This window comes from Crocodylus porosus, unplaced genomic scaffold, assembly GCF_001723895.1.
Source record: "Crocodylus porosus isolate Cpor-Errol unplaced genomic scaffold, CroPor_comp1, whole genome shotgun sequence".
Classification (NCBI taxonomy): Eukaryota; Metazoa; Chordata; order Crocodylia; family Crocodylidae; genus Crocodylus; species Crocodylus porosus.
In genome coordinates, this window is record NW_017728911.1 from 18405665 (window position 1) to 18419695 (window position 14031).

General features: G+C 41.9%; 1 protein-coding gene across 1 annotated transcript in view; it reads right to left on the reverse strand.

Moving 5' to 3' along the window:
• Positions 1 to 14031, reverse strand: part of UNC13C (unc-13 homolog C) — a 517638-nt gene that overhangs the window by 342046 nt on the left and 161561 nt on the right. The gene's annotated exons all lie outside the window — the stretch shown is intronic.

The following is a 14031-nucleotide window of genomic DNA, read 5'->3' on the forward strand; positions in this document are numbered from 1 at the left end:
AAGTTATACACAACATCCCAATGATGTGATGGAAACTTCATTTGTTTTTGCAACCAGTCTGAAAAATAGGTACAATTGATTTTTTATTTTTACTATGAAAACAGAATAGGGCAAATTCTGCACTACTCATTTCAGACAGATGAACAAACTATGTGGCGTTAAAGGGGCAGAAGAAACTTCTGATGAGTCATTTGTTCTGTGGTAATTGGTTCATGCATCGCCCTAATGAATTTTTAGGTGATCACCTTTCAGCCTTCTCTTGCAGAGGCTGAAGAGGTCCAGGTCCCTCAGTCTCTCCTCATAGGGCTTGTCCTGTAAGCCCCTGACCATACAAGTGGCCCTCCTCTGGACCCTCTCGAGTCTATCAACATCCTTTTTGAAGTACGACACTCAAAACTGGATGCAGTACTCCAACTGCAGTCAGAACAATGCTACACGAAGGGGAAGTGTCCACCTCCCTGGTTCTATGTCATGCATCTGCTGATGCATGATAAAGTGTGGTTAGTTTTGCTGATGATTTCATCACACTGACAATTCATGCTCATCTTGGAGTCCTCTATGACTCCAAGATCCCTTTCTGCTTCTATTGTGCTGAGAGGGTCACTTCCCACCCAGTAGGTGTGCTGGATATTTTTGCACCTTAGGTGCAGCACTCTGCACTTGTCCTTGTAGTACTGCATCCTATTGTGTTCTGCCCGTTTTTCTAACCTGTCCAGGTCTGCCATATCCTTACTTAACACCCTGATGAAAAATGACTTGCATTTGAAAGCTTTTCTAACTTCATCCCAACCATGCAGTTGGCCCAATAAAATATATCACCCACATTAATCTTTGCCTTTGACTACAGTAAAAGACTTGCTTGAGTTAGGATTACATAATTTGATTTTGGATACACATTTCTCTTTTGATACCAATCCTGGTGTACATTTAAAATGTTGCTATTTTTATTATCCACATGAGATACATACCTTGTTTTCATGAGGGTCCCAGGAGCCCATACCATCTTACAAAAACAGGTTTCAGTATAATACCTAATATAATACAGCATGATGCAGAAATCTGTGTGCAAAGCAGCTTACAAGAATGAACAACCAGTTTTCAGGTATATTTATACTGACAAGGCTGCTTAAAATAAGGGATTAACATTTTTTTTCCAAACCAGAAAACGTTGGTGCCTGTTTAATGAAGCAAGTAATTTGTTCAAGCTTTTTATAGTCAAAGCCCACAAACTCCTCCTCAATAGGCAGTCTTGAAGTACTTTGAAATTAATACAGTGGTAGAGCAAGGAGAAGAATTGTTGTCTATACTAGATAAAAGATCATATAAAAATTGGATGGGCCAAACTTTGAACATATTTTAAAGAATGTGCCAAATCAACCTGTTTATTTTGTGTTGATATTAGGGCTGTGCAAAATATCAAGGGGTGTTTTGTTTCAAAGACATTTCGATGTGTTTTGAGCTCGAAACAGCAAAATCAAAATGAAACAAAAGGCTTCAAAACAGCTTCAAAATGAAATGAGAGCACTCAAAATGTTTTGAAAGTTTTGAAACATTTTAAGTTTCAAACCACCCCAGTGGTGGGTGGTGGGGAGAGCCAGAGCTGTGCTCTGGGTGGCTCCGCCAGCCCCATGGAGCTGAGCCTGGTGGTGGGAGGTGGTGGAGAGCCAGTGGCAGAACTGCCGGGGTCAGATAACCAGATAACTGCTGGAGTGCAGCCCTGGACAGTGGCTCTCCCCCACCTCCCGATGTCAGGCTTAGCTCCGTGGGGCTGCCAGAGCCACTCAGAGTGCAGCCCTGGCTCTCCCCTGCATCCTACCGGGCTGAGCTCAGCTTGGTGGCGGGTGGCGGCAGCAGAGCCAGTGGCAGAGCTGCTCCAAGAGCAGCCCTGACTCCAAGTGCAGCCGTGGTCAATGGCTCTCTGCTGCCTTCCACCACCAGGCTTGGCTCCATGGGGCTGGCGGAGCTGCTCGGCGTGCAGCCCAGCGGCGGGAGGCAGGGAAGAGCCAGGACTGCACTCCAAACAGCTCTGCCAGCCCCACCAAGCTCAACCTGCCCTCCCAGTGCTACTGGACTCCTGCTGGGGGTGCGGGCCCTAAGCTCTGTGCGCAGGATGACAGGAGGCTGCTGCTGCTGGCAAGTGACACAAGTTTTGCTTTTAGTGGTTTGAGGTGCACTTTCTAATAAAACCTTGCACCTATTTCTTTGAAACTTGGCAGGCTTCATGCCCTCAGAAGGGGCTACCAGCTCTGCAATTTTTATCTGAATCATGCAAGAAATGACAAAGGTATAGGCATTTTCATGATTCCCCATTATAGCCTATGGGTGAAATGTCGAAACAGCAAAAGTTTCAATTAAAGAAAATGCAACAGTTCTTTAAAACGAAACAAAATAACAAAATGAAAAACTGTCCTTTTGAAACGGTGAAACACAAGTCGAAATGAAATGGTGCTGTTTCGCACAGCCCTAGTCAATACCCACCACACAACACAACAGCATATGCTATTCCTAAAACAGGGAGCTCTCAATTTTCAACCTTGCTCTGGGCACGCCTGGGGAAATTGTTTACAGCTCCCTGATTCGTGGGTTTAGTTTAGAAGAGACCTTTAAATTATTCTCAGTTGGCAATGGCACTGCCACATCTCGCAGCTTCTTTCCATTTCACACTGTACTGTTAAATCCCCATAGAATGCCGGCCACACAAAAATCAGTTAATATTGATTCTATCGCAGTGGGGGGGCAGGTAGGGGGAGGAGAGGAGAAGACTTGCCCATTTCTCACTTGGCTGCACAAAAATATTGAGTTCTAAAAAGTTCTTATTAGAAGTACAGTGGAAGCCCTCAAAAATGCCTGTGTTAAAAATATACTACTTCTGTTTCTAAGAGTAAGCACTGTATGTAACTGTCGTTGGAAATATAACCTACATAACAAACAGGGAGCCAAGGTAGATCCTTGGTTTCACTGAGATGTTTTGCATGGCAAAAATCAAAGACAAAGACAGGGGTTTGTAGCTGCCTTGTGCTTGTTTTGGTATTCTGATCATAGTAATCAGGTCTTCTGGCCACCTCACCTGGCCTTCTGCCATGAAGTGCTCTTTTAGTATCTACTGTAACACAGGACATCATAAGGATCATGATTATTAACAGCAGTAGAGCAGTTTACATTGCTAAAGTGCGAGGCTAATTAGATAATGTTTGCCCTTCTCACACATTTTCCTGAGAGGTACAAAGAGATACTGTGTGCATTATTAATCTTTTTTTTTTTTTTTAAATAAATGCTGAAATTAAGATAAAATGACATCAAGGAACTTGCTTAGTAGTTAGAAAGTTTCTGCTCTGTGATCCATCTGCTGGAGCACAATCCCTCTTCCAGAATACCATTGTTATTTTGTTTTAATCATATTTTTCTTTAATGCTGTCTCAGATTGCTAGACTTAAAGAAGAGACTATCAATCTAGCCATCATCCTGGAAAGGTTACTCTACCAATACAGGATCTCAATGGAGTCTTATAGTCTCATTTATCCTAATCATCTTCTAGTTTGCTTTTCATTATTTTTATTGTGCCTGAAGGGTTGTAGGCACTTTACAAGAATGAGCAGAGGCTGATATATTTATAACCATAAGGAAGGCATAGTCTGAGCCACAGCAAAAGGCTAAAAAGGCATGGGTTGAGGAGAGATTGGAGTGCCAAACAACATAGATACTGTGACACTACAGCACAACTATTTCTGGGTGCTAGACATTGAGGCAGATATAGGTCAATGACTGGCATTTCAATAAGTAAAAATCTTCCACATTGAAAAATGAGATATTCTCAGGAAAAAAAAAATTGAGCACACAAAAGTTAATTGCCAGGAAAACAATATACAAGCTGGCAACACTTTAAATGATCTAGATAAATACTGGCTTTTGAGGTGCACTGACAATGTGATAAATACTGCAACTTTGACCTTACACAGCTTGCCAGACATCAGAAAGCAACTTGTGGCATTTTTCATCACTGTCTGTCTTCCATTAATAAGAATAGACTTAGGCAAATGTAATAACAAATCACAGAAGCATTCATAGCAGCAGCAGTGTGTCTCTGTAGATACCTCTATTTACTTCTAGACAATCCAGATAAATTTGAACATTTATTAAAGCATAATTTCCAAACTTTTACAGGAAAAAGCAACAAAAACTGTAATTGAACACAGCTGTTGTTACATCCTGTGATCCTGCCAAACCATCAAGAGTCCTGTCCATGCAATATAAATTATAATAATTAAGATAACATATTAAGACAATTCCTATATTGTAAATTGTAAATTAACAATTCTGTTTTATCTGAGGGATGGATCCAAACTTGACATGACAGAAATCAATTCTGATTTAATACTGTAGCTTTTTCTACAAACTGAAATTTGCTAAAGATGAAAGGCCTAATTAACAGAGCACTGATATTTTTTAAAACCATGATCTAAAAGTCAGTTGGGATACTGTCTTAATGTCCAAAATTCATTAATGTATCAATTATAACTAGATTAGATGGATTGGCAGACATGGCATTAAATCTCAACTAATTTCTCCTGAATAACAATCAACACTAAAAGTATTTGCATAAAATCAAACTGCAGTAGCTCAGACACCAATTCATCCCAGTAGTTAGCACAGTGTGAAAACAGTTAGAAACTAGGGCTGTGCAAAATGGGCCCTATTCGATTGAGATTCAGCCCTAATTGGGAACAGTGATTCGATCCATTGATTCAGATCACTGTCCCTGATTTGATTCAGCCGAATCTGAATCTGGAGCCCCCTGTGCTTCTGTGGGATGCTGCATCTTCCCCAGCATTGCAGTGTTCAGAGCCCCAGCTACTTAGAAGTATGTAGAAAAAACATTTAAAGCTGTATCTATGTCCGAATTGCCAAATCTGTCTGAATTTCTGAATTGATTTGGAGAGATTAAAGGGTCCTCTGATTCGATTCAGGATTCAGAGATTCTGCCACTGAATCTGGCTGAATCTCCGCCAAATCGAATCAGGGACTGAAGCTTCACACAACCCTATTAAAACCCCTTAAAAGTGAACCTTGGAGCAGATTCTCTGATGAATATGTGGTAACAGGTACAAAGAAATCAAAACAGGTACAGATCTGGCCCTTTCAACTTATTGGACTGCTCATTACTATATCAATAAATGAATAACATTATTTTAAAAGAGATTTTTTTTTTAATATTGTTGACTGACACCATTTTATTGATGGAACTTTAACTGTTTTAAACTTTAAAGAGGGAGCATCCAAATTTCAAATAAGCTGACCTCTAAATGCTATTTAGAGTACCAAACATATAATCTGGATATCCTAAAATATTTGTGACTATATTTGAAAAACAGTCCCCATATGAATACGAAATAATTTTATTTATGTTTTGTACTGTAAAAGCACATCCCTACAAGCAGGAACATACATTCTTCTGGGGATAAACAGCAATGGCAAATAGTTTCATACTAATAGTTATTAGGGGTTGGAAGGGACCTCAAGAGATCATCAAGTTCGACCCACAGCCCTGGGCAGCAAAGAGCACTGCATTATATTTGTGCCACTGCTACTTGTCCCCAGGGAACATACCTGCATATGCACTCTGGCACAGGGCAAGTTACCCTGGGTGGAGTAGAGGAGCCTAGGGCCAGCACCAAGATCCTTACTGGGGGTTCTGGGGACCTCCCAGTACTATAGAGGTGTTGATCTGGGTGTGCAAAATATGGCCAGCAGCTGGAGTGTGGTCTGGCGGGCCAGGCTCTGGTTTCAGGTAGTGCATTCTACTGCCATGTACCACCCCCCTTTTTTTTGACATTTTTTTTTTTTTGACACCTGGACATCCTGGTATAACCACCCCCCTCACCCCCACAACCGTGATACTAATTGGCAGCATGGTGAATGCATGCATGTGCAATGTGCGTGCTTTGAAGCACCACAAACTGCATGTACACACCTGTGTGGACACATTCTAAGTGTTCACTTTTTCAAGACTGCCTAAGCTTTGGCTAAGTGAGAAGGGAAACTAATAAGGATACCTCTACCTTAGACATGCATGCCTCTGGTTTGCTTCATATTTGTAAAAGGTGTTTTAGATAGTATGGTGATGGATGTGGCATACAGGCCAACAGAATATGAGCTCCCACTTTGGTGCTATGGTAAAAATGGCTAACATTGTTTTTCAATGTCTCAAACAGAACTTGGCAGGAGTTATTCTCAGGTATGTGTTAGTGATGAGGCCAGTGCTGAAATACTGTATCCTAAGTGAAAATCAACAACATCTGTGCTTTTAAATCACTATGGTGCTTTTGGGAATTCATGGACATTCAGAAGAGAGAAAAGTTTTAGGGTCTCCTATGTATATGAAATAGTTTTATCTATGGTTTGCACTGTAAGGGTGCATCCCTCTGAGCAGGAACGTGAGTTTCCCTGGGGACAGATAGCAACAGCATATATTTGTGCCACTGCTACTTGTCCCCAGGGAACACACCTGTATGCATGCTCTGGTGCATGGCAAGTTGCCCTGTGTGGGGTAGAGAAGGCTGGTGCCAGTTTCTGGGCTGGCCCCAACAGCTTTACCTGGGGTCCTGGGGACTTCCCAGGGCTTCAGAGGTGACAATCTGGGTGCATGGAGTCTGGCTGGCAGCCAGAGTGTGGCTCTGGCCAGCCAGCATCTGGATTCAGGTGGCGCACACATTACTGGATGAATTACTTAGGTCTGTACTTGACTACAGCACAGACTAGATGATCCTGCTGACCTCAAAATCTGTCAATTTATGAAAAGAGAAGGATAGGTAGATTAGACGGATTGGCAGATGCTGTATTAAAAAAATAAGAACCCTGACTATTATGCTTATAATCTAATTCCAGAGGATTATGTACTGTATTATGTACTGTGAAAATGTTAAAAACAAGCCTACCAAATGTTTGTACTTATGTGGATGTGGTGTTAATATTTGTCATAGATCTATAATGCTGATAAAGTCAAGCCAAAGATTATTTTCAATCTTTAAACTCAAACTTATTTTAAATATACACAACATGAGTACAGTAAATGAGAAATAGAAAACAAAAGTGCCTATCAGACTTCCATGGATATACACTAGGCATATATTGGGCCCATCAACAATTACAGGTAATAATCCAGATTCAGAGATGATAAATCATATATAAGTCATTTAAATTCTATATTAATGACTAAATGGAAAGTAGCAGAACTGAGTAAAAGGAATGCATACACACACAAGCAGGCAACAACAGATGAATCTGCTAGGTAAAACAGCCAAAATCGAGATGTAAGAAAGTGCAAGTTTAAGATATCCTCACACACACAGCTCAGGGGGTTGTTGTACATTTAGCACATTTTTACTGTACTTAAAACACTAGCATTACATTCAAGCAGTAAACACATGCTAAGTGCTATCTAGTGTAGCAAAGTTAAGACTTTTCTGGCGAGGAGTATCTCCAGATCCTGCTACTTCACACATACTGAACATCTAACTGTTCCACAGACATAATAGGATCAGAGACTAGTTGGGGGGGGGGGGCTGGGACTGACTATCAGCTGTTTGCCAGCCAAAGCCCCTCCATGGCATCTGAGTGAATTTAAATTCCACTGTGGTGGGGGGGCTTTGACTAACAGTTGATTGTCAGTCCCAACCCTCCCACAGTACCAGAGTCTTGAACCTGCTCCAGTGTAGTGGAGGGACTTTGACCAACAAACAGCTGACTGTCAGTCAAAGCCCCCTGTGCTGTGGTGGGAGGGTGGGGACTCTCCTATTCTATGCCTCCACACTGGATCCCATGTCCTGTGGCACTCTGCCTCCATGCTGGACCCTGTGTTTTACTTAGCACAGGGGCAGGGAGGACTGTGAGACTTGGATCTCACCACTCCCTGCCTCTGTGCTCGTCCCTGGGTCCAGTCACAGAGAGAAGTAATGTGGGACCTGCTATGGAAGCAGGGAGCCCTACGGTTGGGTCCTCAGTCCCAGGTCCCCTGATGCTCTCTGCCTCCGCCAGTATTGTAGCTAGGAAGTTTGGTGGTTGGGGCAAGCCCACAGCAACAGCCCACTCTCTCCTCACAGCCAGATCGGGGGTCACACGACCCCTGCCTGGGAGCGTATGCAGTGGTGGGAGCTGCCCTCCTCCCCACCCCTGTGCCATCCCCAAATGAGCTGCTCCTGTTGGTACCCCTTTGCTTTGGCGCCTGGGGCAGTCGTCCTGCTTGCCCCCCACCTTGCTATAGCACTGGCCTCTAAACAGGGTCCCTGGGACCTGCTGCAGAGTCAGGGAGCAGCATGGGATTGCTCCAGTGCATCCTTAGGCTGAGACAAAAAATCTCAGCCCTGGAACTGCACTGAAATCTTGAACTGGCTCTGATGCCATCCCAGGGCAATTGGTTTATTTTTGGTCTGAGCCCTGAGATGGTATCAGAGCTGATTCAAGACTCCAGTGTGCAGTATAAACTATATCTAGCTAGTAGTAAGCATTAATGTGCAACAGCAGAGAAAGCTTTCTGAGTTGTGTTAATTCTTACTATAATCTAAAGTGCTAAGTGCCCCATGTAAAAAGACCTGAAATCTTACAGAGTACTGATAACTTGGGCCATTTGTAGATATGATCACTGTTTTCTAAGATGTGTTAACTGATTCACATCACACAGTTTGATTCAAATTTCAGTTCAAATTAAGGGTTAATAGATGATCAAGGTAGTTTGCCCCCTTCTTCACAGACCAGTAGCCCATGTGCTTGGGCAGGGCTGGGGGCCTAGTCAGGACACTGATACTTAGTAACAGTGAGGTGTTCTTGGCACATTTGACTTTGTAAAGGTGTTACTTTGTGCCTGATATCCTCTGTTGCATTCCAAAAACTCAGCTGAGTTTCCTTTGTGGGGTTTAATATATGCAGTGCTTACCTGCATTCCTAAGGAATGCTTATCTGACTCCCTAAGGACTGGTTTTCCTAAAAGCAACCCTGTATATACAAGTTAATCAATACAGTTTAAATTGCCCAGTTTGGATTGCCCTAGCATGCATTAACTTTAATCCTCATTCAGTGAGGATTAGTTAATTTGGACTGGAGCTAATTTTAATTCAGACTACAGATTATTCCAGATTAAACCTAGAAAAATGTAACCTTTATAAACAGCCTTCCAACCTAAGTGCTTAAGCAGTTTCATTGCTTTCCATATTATTTCTTACTACAGAATGACAGCAGATTTGTTCAATTCTTAAGCCGTTTCACAAGAAGACATCTCTGTGACCACTCTTCTCCCTAAGTGGTTTCTGTTCAGAGGTTCTATGGATCAAATAGGTAAGACTTGCATGAGACTGATATCTGGGGGCTGAATCTTAGATCAGTGATTTTCAACCTTTTTTTTATTTGCAGATCCCTAAAAAAAAGTTCAAATAAAGGTGTGGATGCCTTTGGATTGTAAGCGTGGGTATTCACATACTTTTGATTGATCAGAGTAATCTTTTGTGGACCCCTTGAACATAATCTGCGGACCCCCAGGGGTCTGTGGGCCACAGATTTAAAACCAATGTCTTAGATCATTATTTATTTCTACTGAATTTACTTGGCTAGTGGCTGAGCAGAACTTCTTTCAGTATCAGGGCTTCTTTGAACTATGACTCTCTCAAGGACCAGAAACCAAGCCACTAAAAATAAATTCTGTACATCTGAGAGCTTTTTCCAGACACCCCAGGGAGCCCTCAGTCCTTACTCTAGTGATTTTCAACATGAACAAGAAAAAATAGACTCGAGCCCAGGTGTCCAACGTAGAAATGGAGTCACAAAGTTCAAGCCTGAATTCAGGTCTGAAGTTACCCAAAATTAGGTGTAATGTTGTTAGTCTACACAGAATTGTCACTGTATACTGTACAATCTCCATTCTAGGAAGTTTTCAAGACCAGGTTAGAAATAACACTTGTCTGAAATGTTTTAGAGAGGAATGCTCTTGCCTTGAGCAGGGGGTTGAAATAGATATCCAGTTGAGGTCCCTTCCAGACTGATTTTTTTATGATAGTGCTATAGAACAGGTGAACCGTGCCAGCAAAATTAACATCTCTGTCACATTGAGCTTCTAGGATAAAAAACAGTCCTGCACTGCCATTCAGAACAGACACTGACTGGCACATCATCATAGCTACTGGAATGACTTCACAGAAGAGAGATTTTTAGATGATGCTTGCTAAAGAGGAGGAGGGAGGTTGGCTAACAACAACTAAGAGGTTCTTCCAAGCACGGGAGAAAGGTATTGGGTCAAGAATACAGTGCAAGTAGTCATTTGACTTATAATGTCCTCTATAATATTTCATGCTGTTTAATATTAGACTGAAATATAAGAATATAAACTCACTATTGCAGACAGAGAATTAAATCTTAGATTTTATTCTTAAATATGATTAAAATGTTTCTAAAATATTTGCCAGATCATGCTACCTTCACTCTGTCAGATGTAACCAGTGAGGATTTCCTGTTCCAAGGCAGAAGAAAAGGATTTAGTCACTCAGAAGCCCCTCTCATCCAGAACCAGGAAGAGAACTCTCTTAGGCCCAGGGTGAATACATGTACATCATATCTACATCATTCCCCACAGTGCTAATCATTTCCTGCCACTAATTAAATATCCTGATACTTTTCTTTGTGTTATTGTATAGCATACAGATTCTGGAATTAGTAGCAGGTTGGAAAAGCCCCAGCATAACGCTATCAAACCCAGTAATAGCAAAATTTCCTGAAGAATGTATGGAAGCCGCTTCTATTAGTCAAGTCAGTTCCAAGGCTGGTGCAACCTTTGGGGCACTTTAGATGCAGTGCATCACTGGGGATTCTTTGGGCAAAATGACCTGGTGGCACTCTTCTCCACTCTAGGTATGGATGGCTGTTGACTCACAGAAAGCTTATCTGCCCTTCGATACATCTTGTTTTTAGTCCTGCTGCATTTCCACATACCCAGGCTAGCCCAAGTGGGGGCACCAGTTTAGTTGCTCACAACCTGACCATAGAACAGGCTGTACTGGTTTACATGGTACCAGACAGCAGACCAAGAGAGTCCTGGCTTGGCAGGCAGCTTCTACTAGATCTTCCTAAAACCATGCTGACATCATGCAATCTGCGAGAAGCATTCATAGCTGTTAATCATTGCTGAGAGCTGTGCAGAAAAACTGGTGTAAGCAACTCAGGATGTGGGCAGAGGCAGGCAAGATTGGAGCCTGCGGTTTTGGGGGGGGGGGGTTTGTAGGGGGGATGGTGGGTCTGTTGTCCACCTGGGGTTGGAGTGGGATCAGGAGGGCTAGAAGAAGCACATCCTCAGGTCTGGGGCGAGCAGCTGGGCTCTCCCAATCCCAGAGCTGGGCTCTCAATGTATGCAAACGTATGATAGATTGGGTTAACTCATTCCCAATCTAAGTTAGCTCACCTCATGTGAACTAACCCAACTGTAGTTAGGTTGATTTAAATGTAATGTCTATATGTACCCTTAGTCTACATGGTATAAAGCATGATTTTAGAACACAATTTACAAGCAAACTTGCTCTTTCTGTTTAGTGAAACTATGGTAGTGGAACTACTAAGGGTCAAACACTGATGCTATTAGTATAGTTTCAACCATGAGGTGGAACCAAAGTTAAATATTCTTTGATTTGCTAAATCTCTGTTGCACGATGGTCCCTTTGAGTTAGAACAGCTGACTTGTTGTGACTCTACCTGGCAAAATGGGAATCCCCAGATGGTACAGAGCTCAGAAGAAGCTCTCTGCCATTCCTCATCACAGTCCTAGAGAACATGGTAAGAGAAGAGGCCTGCCTTGAATACCTATCTGTTGCAACAATCCCTCAAGGATATGGCAAATGTACATAAGGCGGAGTAATGATAGGGACCAAAATAACCTTGGTAGGCCCACAAAGTTGGAAGAACCCATATTTACTTCTTGCATAGTCATTTAAACATTTGTAAAGTGAGTGCCCAGGGTAATAAAGCACTACCAAATTAGTCTCATTTGGTATGGAGAGGAACACCAAGACAGGTTGGGAGAGCAGCCCAAGGGGGCCACAGTTAATTAGGTCAGAAAGGATATTAAGAGGGGAGAACTAAGGGGACAAACAGAGGGCTTAGCTTAGAGACCTAAAGTATCAGTCCTCAGTAATATCCCTGAATGAAGAATGTCACTATTTGATGAGGGCTTAGTGGGTTCTCAATCAGGAATTCCATGCAGTCAGAGTTCTGTGGAGTCAGAGCCTGCCACGCAACTTGAACAGTCCTCTGCAAAACATGGCTAATTTCTGGCTTCCCAGGTGGTAGTGGTCCTGTGGGATAACCCATATTAGCAGGGGGCATTTGATTCAGCCTAATCATGACCACAGGGTCAGAAGTGAAAACCCCAGAATCTGCTAGAAGGATTGTAATAAAAAGTGATGTCCTTTAATACTGAGTAGCAGGTTTAGGCACTGTTCATTGATACTTATTTTTTATTTGTGATGAATGGGCTGAGGCAAGTATTTGAGATGAGACTGAATGCAAACTCTGCTTTTGGGGTTGCATCCCTCACAAGGGTTGCATCCCTCAATTAGCCAATAAGTGCAACCTCCTGCTTACACCATAATCTGTTGCAAGGAGTTTGGTTTCTTTATTTGGTTATCTATGTCAATGAAATGTCCCTTTAAGTTATTAACTGAGCTCCATCTGAGCAAAGAAAGAATAGACATTAGTAAGAAATTGAGTGACTTGATGTGGGAAAAAAAATCCCCACTGAATGCAGCTCTTCCTTCTGATTCAAGGCTGCTTTTTTTCAAGATAACCTTTTTTTCTTTTTTGGCATTACTTTAGAACAAATACATAATGTTCTGAAACTTTTAGATTGCATGACAGAGATAGAGATTATTTCCATCACTGGATCATTACAAATAAATATTTACTTCAGAATAGAATGCATTTGGTACAGGTATTCCATGGGGATTAAGATTTTTAAATCAATAGAAGCATCAATGCTGCATAAAAGCCAAATGGAGTCCAAAGTCATTTTAACAGACAAAAGAGAAAGTGAGATGTAAATTACAGTACATATACATGTACTGTGTATAGAGGCCTTAGTGTCACCTTAAATGGATGCAATTTGTTATTTTGAAGAAGAGATACTTTTTTCTGCCTTATTTTATTTTGGTTTCTTCTTTTTTAGATTATTTTCTCCTGGGCACTGCTGTAAAAAAATAACCGCTTTAGAAAAGTAGTTCAAATTTTTAATTGCCTCTATATTTTTGCAGGTAAATTTGAAGACCCCTTCTCCCCCCATGTAACTGTTGTATAACATTTATTGTATCAGGCCACATATATTCACTAAGATTCCTTTATTACAACCACTTCAAACAGCAGATTTCTCAGCAGGAGAATTCCATCATTTTTACTGCTGATGCATTCACATGTATTTATTACCATTAGCCTATCTTCAGTGTAGCCATGCAAGGAGAATTGTAATAAGGTAACATGACTGCAGAAAGTATATTACTGTGGCTATAATAAGTATTGGCAAAATTCATTTCATCTTTATCCTGATGCTTACCTATGTTTTGGATAACACAAACCAAACAAGGAATTATTTATGTAGTTTGAATGATTTTTGGTGAGGTTGTTTGTAGGAGAAAACAGGAATTGTGTTGGGGTCATAAGATATTAATTGCAACTAAACAGAAGGATCAGCAGACACAAATGGCTAAGAGAGTCAAATGACCAAGACAATTTATCAACGGGTACCTCATAGTTTTCTGGTTGGGTCCTAAGCTCATGTGAGTGTCACGGAGTCACATAGGTGCCCCGTGACTGTGAGGGTGATTGGCAGAGCTGCCAATCCCCCAGGCAGCTCAGGTGCCGGTTGCCAGGGTGACCAGGTGAGTCACGTGGCCAGAAGGGGGCAGGGCCAGGCCTTTATAAACAACTTAGGCCGGAGCCTGCCTCACAGTTCCCTTCTGGCTGCCGCAGGAGCAGGAGCTCTGCGGCTGAGCTGAGCAGCCCGAGGCAAGTGTG